Source organism: Eretmochelys imbricata, chromosome 8 (assembly GCF_965152235.1).
Source record: "Eretmochelys imbricata isolate rEreImb1 chromosome 8, rEreImb1.hap1, whole genome shotgun sequence".
In the NCBI taxonomy this organism is placed as follows: domain Eukaryota; kingdom Metazoa; phylum Chordata; order Testudines; family Cheloniidae; genus Eretmochelys; species Eretmochelys imbricata.
This window is the reverse complement of record NC_135579.1, coordinates 107,977,939-107,986,230: the sequence shown is the minus strand read 5'-3', so window position 1 is coordinate 107,986,230 and position 8,292 is coordinate 107,977,939. Positions and strand designations below refer to the sequence as shown.

The 8,292-nt window shown below is 43.5% G+C and overlaps 1 non-coding gene across 1 annotated transcript; it reads right to left on the bottom strand.

Moving 5' to 3' along the window:
• Positions 1-1,560: 1,560 nt before the first annotated feature.
• On the bottom strand, positions 1,561-1,671 carry LOC144269701 (U6 spliceosomal RNA). The gene has a single exon (XR_013347006.1). It is a non-coding gene; the product is annotated as a U6 spliceosomal RNA (small nuclear RNA).
• Positions 1,672-8,292: the final 6,621 nt, after the last annotated feature.

The following is an 8,292-nucleotide window of genomic DNA, read 5'->3' as shown; positions in this document are numbered from 1 at the left end:
TCACGTAATAACTTCCCAAATAATAAATCCCAGTGCATCACCTTCGTTAGAACTAAGAGCCTCTCCCCACGGTGAAATTAATTAGAGAGGTTTGCTGTAAATGCCACAGAACTGCATACAGGATATTCACCCGTGCAGTGGGCCAGCCCAAGTTCATCTACATGAGCAAACTTAGTGCCGGTTTTTCAGCAGCTATGTAGCCGCACTGGTTCTCAAAAACAGGCTCAACATTTGCTGTCCTAGGCCCTGCCTAGGAGAATTCCCAGATGTCTGGTAAGGCTCAGGTTGTTAGGAAAGAGAATACCATGCTAAGACAGATCAGTGCTCCAGTATCCCATCACAAAGAAAAAATCCATTACCCTGAATAGATAAAGCAAAAACGTAACAGAATATGGAAAATCTGGGGGTTCGAGTTCACTCTGCGTCTGTAATTGAAGAGCCAAGTGCAGCAGAGAGACGCTTTAATGAATAATAATACCCTTCACAATCTTTTAATGTATTTATCCTCACAACAGCCCTGGGAAGCAGGGTAGGATTCAGACTGGGAACTGAGGCACAGAGAGGCTATGGGACTTGCCCAAGGTCACACAGGAAGTCCATGGTGGAGCAAGCAATTGAACCTGGGTCTCCCACATCCTGGGCCAGGGCCCTAGCCACTGGACCATCCTTCCTCCCAGTAATTTACCTCATTTAAACAACACTATCAAACTAACATTATCCTAGGACAACAACTAGCATGGCAGCTAAGCTCTCAAAAGAAAAAAAAAACAAGCTCATAGCTATCTCCTACACCATCTCTAATGTGTCCTTTGGATGTTATAAATGTAAGTGAATGCCCTTTAGCATTAGTCCTGCTCCTGACGTATTTCAAACAGTAATTGCACGGATCTTTGAGGCTTGAGGTGTTGAAGTTTTGATGACTGCTATTTTAAATTGGGCTGGGACTCTTAAAAAGCACAACTGAAGACTTAACGTAAATTTTACAGAGAGCAAAAAAGACACTTAGAATCAACTTGAAAAGTCAATATTCCCTTACCAGAATAGCTGGCAACTGAAATTGCCTGGCATTGAGCAGACAGATGAATGGTCATTGGAAAAACTCTGGTCATTAGAAATCCTGTATCCAGAATCATTGTGGTCACTAGCCTCCCAAAGGCTGCCAAATCCCAGGGGGACCAGGTTGACAGCACGGAACAACAAGCCTGGTGCAAGCTGTTAGTGGCCCTGTCCCGAGAAAACCAGTCAGCCGCTGAGTGCAGAAATAGATTACAGCTGACCAGTTACCCAAGAGTCTTTGAAAAGTATTTTAAAAAATATCTATTGTCCAGCTTCAGTACACGTCACGTTTTCTCAAAGGCAAAAGCTTCCCATCCCTGCTGGCTCATTCCGAGCCCCACGGTGAAAACCTAGCCCCACTGAAGTCAATGTCAAAACTCATATTGACTCCAATGGGGCCAGGATTCCCCCCTGGTGGTTTAACTAAGAGTAATGAGGGGATGCTAAAAACAGCAGGTGAGGCCTGAATATCAAGGGAAATGTGACCTGACAGGGAGAGTTTTTTAAATTATGGAACGCTTCACGAATTTGCGTGTCATCCTTGTGCAGGGGCCATGCTAATCTTCTCTGTATCGTTCCAATTTTAGTATCTGTGCTGCTTGTCAGGCATAGTACTAAGACTATAAGCTCTTCTGGCAGGGACTCTGTCTGACAGGTGTTTGTATGGTACCTAGCACAATGCAGCCCTGGCTCTAGGCACTTCCACAAGACAAACAAACAGCAGGCTGAGGATTACTCTCCCAAGAGAATCCCTTGAATTGTTTAAGCCTAAAATGGTCCAATCCCTGGATGATGTCCCACAGAGAACAGTCCTGCTCTCACCCCAGTGAAAGTAGGAGTTAAACTGCCTGGTCTTGTCTCCTGTGTGGAGCACTCGGAGCTCTAGGGCTGAAAAGCACTAATAAATAATAATAATACCACCAATATCAAACTCTCGTATTTTCCATTTCTAAAAAAAAGAACAAAAAAATGAACCACATTATGTCTTTATTCTGGAAGTTTTAACGGGTTTACAAATCCTATCCATGTGCATATTAGAGACTAAACCATAATCGTTACAACAGTGAGCCTTATTCAGTAACGTAATTACTGGTCTCTATTTTACAGGGTGTGACAGTGTGACAGAGTGAGCACCTTTGCACTACTCATGACACGGTGCTTGTAGCGATTTTATAAAATCGAGTAAATTCTCTGATTACTCATATTTAACAAATGAGGTGCGGCTATCAAATGTTCATATTTAAAAAATAAATGAACAGGTGTACTTTTGCAGGAGAACGTACGTTTTCTGAGTATTGAATAAGTGGTAACTGAACAGCTAAGTATCTATTTGTCTTCTGTCTGTTTTGCTGGGTAAGTAATTGGTGAGTTTATTTTTCCATAAACAGCCACTTCCTCTCTTTTTTGAGCCATTCCGCGAGAGCTGAACTATTTTTCTTTTTCCAAAGAAGGCTATCAGTAGCCTAGCAGAGGAGAGCTTAATTCTTCATTTCCCTTTGTGGGACTATTTTTGCTAGGAAGCCGCAGGAAAATTACTAAAAGATCACGTGGTAATACATATCAAACATTTTATGATATTTGGTTCTGAATTGCATCCCGATATGCTTTAATGACTGCACATGTCCACCATATATGCATAAAATCTCCTCTTTCACCACAGGTTTCAGAGTAGCAGCCGTGCTAGTCTGTATTCGCAAAAAGAAAAGGAGTACTTGTGGCACCTTAGAGACTAACCAATTTATTTGAGCATAAGCTTTCGCGAGATCTGATGAAGTGAGCTGTAGCTCACGAAAGCTTATGCTCAAATAAATTGGTTAGTCTCTAAGGTGCCACAAGTACTCCTTTTCTTCTTTCACCACAATTTCTCCAAAATTTATCCTCATTTTATACAGAGAGGTACCATTGAAACAGTATCTTAAAGACATTGTCTTTTACTGTGCTGCAAACTGAGGTTACTGGTCCTCTTTTCCAGATCAAACTCCATTCCTCTGGGGTAATGTATCTGTCCAGGTCCTTTTTCCAGTGTGTCATATATGGCCTTTTTTAGTTAGGAAAGGTGTCTGCAAAGTTTGATATAAATTAGTTATAGTTTTGTTAGTTTGTTTCCTTATTGACCAGATGCCATTGTTTCTAGACAAATTCAGATTTGAAACAAGGCGTACATCTTTTACCAGTGAGAGTAATTAATCATTGGAGCAATTTGCCAACGGTTGTGGTAGATTCTACATCACTGACAATTTTTCAATCAAGACTGGATGTTTTTCTAAAAGAGAATTATGTTGGGGCAGGTCTCTGTCCTGTGCTAAAACAACAAGGAGTCCGGTGGCACCTTAAAGACTAACAGATTTATTTGGGCATAAGCTTTTGTGGGTAAAAAGCCCACTTCTCCAGATGTATACCCACGAAAGCTTATGCCCAAATAAATCTGTTAGTCTTTAAAGTGCCATCGGACTCCTCGTTGTTTTTGTGGATGCAGACTAACACGGCTACCCCCTGATACTTGGCTTGTGCTGTACAGACGGTCAGACTAGGTGATCACAATGGTCCCTTTTCGTCTTGGAACCTATTAAAGTTAGTTTTCTGTATAAAACTGCACAGCCAGAAAGTCAAGAAACACAATGCGTCACTTGAAAGTACTGGTACCGGGGAGAGGGAGCCAGTTAAAGGTAGTTTTGATCTCTAAATAAATTAGAAAAGTTTCTTTGCTGAACAGCTGGCCAACCATATGTGTTGCATGGCTCTTCCAATCTTTAAAGCTCTCTGGTCTGTGGTTTGGGTTAGTATCTGGATTGTTGGCAATGGTGAGGGAAAAGAACTTTTATCATCTCTCGTTGGGTCTCAAGGCCTGAGGAGCAGTCTGCACTAAAGGATGTTGTATACAGTTCTGGAGGGCGTGATTTTTTTTTTTTATTAATCCCATGGTAGCCTAGTGATGTTTACACTGCTGCCATTTTCTTGTTCAATAAAGACCCAGTGTTTGGTTGGTTAGAGCAACCCCAATCCACTACTGCTTTGACCTGGCTGGCTTGATGGTATCATAGACCTTTTGTAAAAGCTAGTCCACCCTGTTTAACGGCTATGTACAAAGAGTCTGCATTCTCTCTTGATCCTTACTTATTCCATATAAATTCTAACAACATCCTCTGTGTTCCTGCTAGATTTTTATCTGAGATTATCACTGTGACGTTACACTCCATATTCCTGATGATAATACGCTTATAATATTGATATGATAAAACAGATATACTTTATGCAAGATGGCTCTTGTAAGGTATCATTGGAAAGGTTATGCTTTACTGAATGTGATTATCCCATTTGCATGCATGTATCATTTCTGTATCTAAAGTTAGAAATATGGACTATGTAACAATTACAACTGGGTGTGTATTGGGATGACACCCACCAGACCACAGGTCATCAAATTTGATGAGCCACCATGAAGGAACAACAAAACCATGAAGATACTTATCTCTCTCCCTCCTGGGAGGCATCAGGGCATGTAACTGAGACACTGCTAGGTCAGGTGGCCTTGTCACCTGATTCTAAACATTACCTGGGACTTCTTGTAACTTTCCACTGTAACCCTAACCATAGAGATCTTCCAGGTTGCTTGAGATTTTAAATTTATTTTTCTCCATTTCTAACTTCTGTTGTCATCAAACCACCCTGGACAAGCACGTAATCTGCATGTTTCAGTTAAAGGACTCAACCCTTGGAACTGCTGAGCACCAAACCCTCAGGGGGGAGGGATAGCTCAGTGGTTTGAGCATTGGCCTACTAAACCCAGGGTTCTGAGTTCAATCCTTGAGGGGGCCATTTGGGATCTGGGGCAAAAATTGGGGATTGGTCCTGCTTTGAGCAGGGGGTTGGACTAGATGACCTCCTGAGGTCCCTTCCAACCCTGATATTCTATGATTCTATGATTCTCGGTCCAGCAAAACACATCAGTACTCCTCACTTATCCATATGCTTAACATTAAAAGGAGGTGCCTTGCTGGATCACAGTCCTGTTACTCAGCATCTTGCAGGATCAAGCCCACAATGAGCAGCAGTAAATTGTTAATACTGCTGAATTATCAACATCCGGTTGAAGAGAGCGCAAGATGTTCATCCCTCTCTTAGAGCTATTATTTTAGGCTGGTTCTTCCTGCAGACTCAGGAAGTCAGCACTGCCATCAGGTAGTATTTGGAAAGTTCTCTTTGCAACCAGCCGAGCTAGAAACTTAGCTTAAAATATTTTAAAATGTGTATCTCACAGGCACTGATAGGGCTGCCAGAACTGAGCTAGAAGGTCAGTCCGACCTCTTCTAGCTTTCCTTGCAGTCATGTTATACCAGTGAACACTGAGGTGCGCACGCCGTCCCATCAATACCCTCTGATCTTGCAGGTCATCATACAGGTAGTGCATAACACTCACACACCTTTGGGAGCATTCGGAGCCTGAAAGCAGTTTCCATAATCTAGGTGATCCTTCAGCGTTGGAGGCTTTAGGTGAGGACAGAGTATGGGTCATTTTGCGGTTCAAGGTATTTTTCTGGCGCCAAGGCAGAAACCCTGTCCGAGAAGCTGCTCTGAGCTCAGACATTGTCCATGTTGTGTCTGTGGCAGGAAAACATTTGGGGAAGCAGGTGTCACGCTGGCACAGGGCAGAAGGGATACGCCAGTGGCAGTTTTCACAAGTCATTTGGTTTGTAAATGGCACCACCATTGGCACTCTTCAGCTCCCGGGGCACCACTTTGTTTCTCCATGTGGTCACAGACAGGAAGTGAGGGTGCCCAGCGAGCACTTTGCACTGACACATGTTTGTTTCTGCAGGAACACCAGCCACCTGGTGCCGGTGTGCACACTACCGTCATCAATCTGCTGTGCTCGGTCAGCGATGGCCAGTGGGTGCAGTGCCCATTGCCTCCTGCCCATTAAGATGAGACTGGCTGATAGTTAGATCTTCATTACTAATGCCAAAGTATGACTGGGGGGACGGATAAAGGGGCCAAACTCCATTTTACAGGATAACTGGGTGGCTTTCACGTTAAGAGTTCACAGCTGACCCAGAGGTATAAGACAGCCAACAAGAAATACAGACTTCGAAAGGCTGAAAAAAGCCAAATGAAATTACACAAAAGTGAGGTGAGTCACCGGAAATAAGCAAAGAGTCTATAAAGACCAGTAGAGCCATGACCTGTTGGTTCAATGCACCAAGAACAATAGGACACAGAATCAGCATAAAGATCAGGAGGTGACAGCGTAACTTTGTACTCATGATACCAAGTCTTACCTGTAACATGCACAAATTGTGTACATTAAACACCCTTCACTTTAACAGCTTTGCTCCTGCTCACCTTGCAGCAGTTAGCAAGGGACACTGCAGTTTGAATACAAGCATAGAAAAGGAGAACGAAGGACAGAAGGAGAGCTGTGCAACAGAAGAGGAGAGAGCTGGGGAGGCTCCGCAACTGCACAGATTTCACAGAACTATTTTTCATCACTCTTCACTAATCATAGACACGTGGGGCTGGAAGGGAGCTCGAGAACTCATCAAGTCCAGCCCCGGCACCGTGGCAGGACCAAGTAACCCTAGACCATCCCTGACAGGCATTTGTCCAACCTGTTCTTAAACACCTCCAGTCATGGGGATTCCACAACCTCCCTTGGAAACCTGTTCCAGAGCTTAACAACCCTGAGAGTTAAAAAAATTTCCTAATATCAAATCCAAATCTCCCTTGCTGCAGATTATGCCCATTACTTCTTGTCCTACCTTCAGTGGACATGGAAAACAGTTGGTCATTGTCCTCCTTAGAGCAGCCCTTGACATATTTGAAGACGGTTATCAGGTCTCCAATCAGTCGTCTTTTCTGAAGAAGAAACATGCCCAGTGTTGTTAACTTTTCCTCATAGGTCAGGTTTTCTAAACATTTTATCACTTTTGTTGCTCTGCTCTGGACTCTCTCCAAAGTATGTTTCCAAAAATTGAACAAATTGGGGAAATCAGGGAACCTTGTGCAGGAAGCAGAGAATTTATTAGGGAGCAGCTTGAGAGGCCAAGACCAGGTAAGAGTATCTGACAGAACAACACCTGTATGTTGTAAACCGGCCTGTCCAGATGTGGTTTGCCTGAGAATTGTAAAAGAAGTCACTGAAGAGAAGCTCTGAAAGATAATCTTCCATTTATCATGGGACTCAGAAGAGGGACCTGGTGCCTGGGAAATACTAAATGTGGCTCCTGTCTTCAGAAAGGGTGGGAAGGAAGGACAGGAGGACTCTACCAGCCAACTCACCACACCTCTTTTGCAAGCAAAATATTCAACCACTTCTCTCTCTCTCTCTCTTCCTGGGCCCCTCTCACCTCTTCCCTTTCATTTTGTTACTCTCGTGCTGAACCTCCAAGTGCTTGCCAAGGGACCCCACTAAACTGCAGTAATCAAAACATTCAGGTAAGGCAGCTTGCTTATTGCATTCATTTCTTCTCTATATATATGGCTTTGTTTTAATCCTCCCAGTACATCAGGAGGGAATCTGTTTGCATTTGACCTTTGTTACCGCACCTGGAATCATTCCCCAAACTAAAGTTATAGGGTTTTTTTGGCAGGCAGAAGGGGGAGAAGTCAAGTGTAAAATCAGGGAGTCAGTATAGTAGGTCCAGACCCAAGTAACCAGTTTGTGTGTTTGTGGGGTCTGCAGTAGCAGGGGAGGAATCTTCCACCCCCAGCTGCTTTGTGGCCAGTTCTGGAGCCTCAACGTTGCTGCAGCACACCCAGCTCTGGACCCCGTTCTGCCCAAAGGAATGGCCAATGGCCTGTGTAGCTGTGAAACCTCCAGCCCTGACCCACTCCCCCTTTGATTAGAACAGTTTTGCTCTCCCTTTACTAAAAGACCATCCTCATTAAGTAACTGACTGCTCAGTCCCCTCACTTCTGTTTTTGTTGCAGCCACAAAATAAACTGGTTAAATTCCAATTAGATACAAATATTTTAGTGTGGGCTAGGAATTGGCTGATGAGTCAGGATCAAAGAGTAATCATTCAAGGTAAAACCTCCAAAGGGGTAACAGCTTTGAATAGGTCACTGAAGGAGTCAACACTGGGACCTGTATTTAAAATTTCATTAAGCAGAGAAAGATGTAATATCATCCGTGATTGATTTTAACCAGATGGACAGCAAACACACAGCAGAAGGCATCCAAAGTGACCCAGAGACATTAAGGCCATGGACTGCATGAAACGAGATGAGATTCCATGC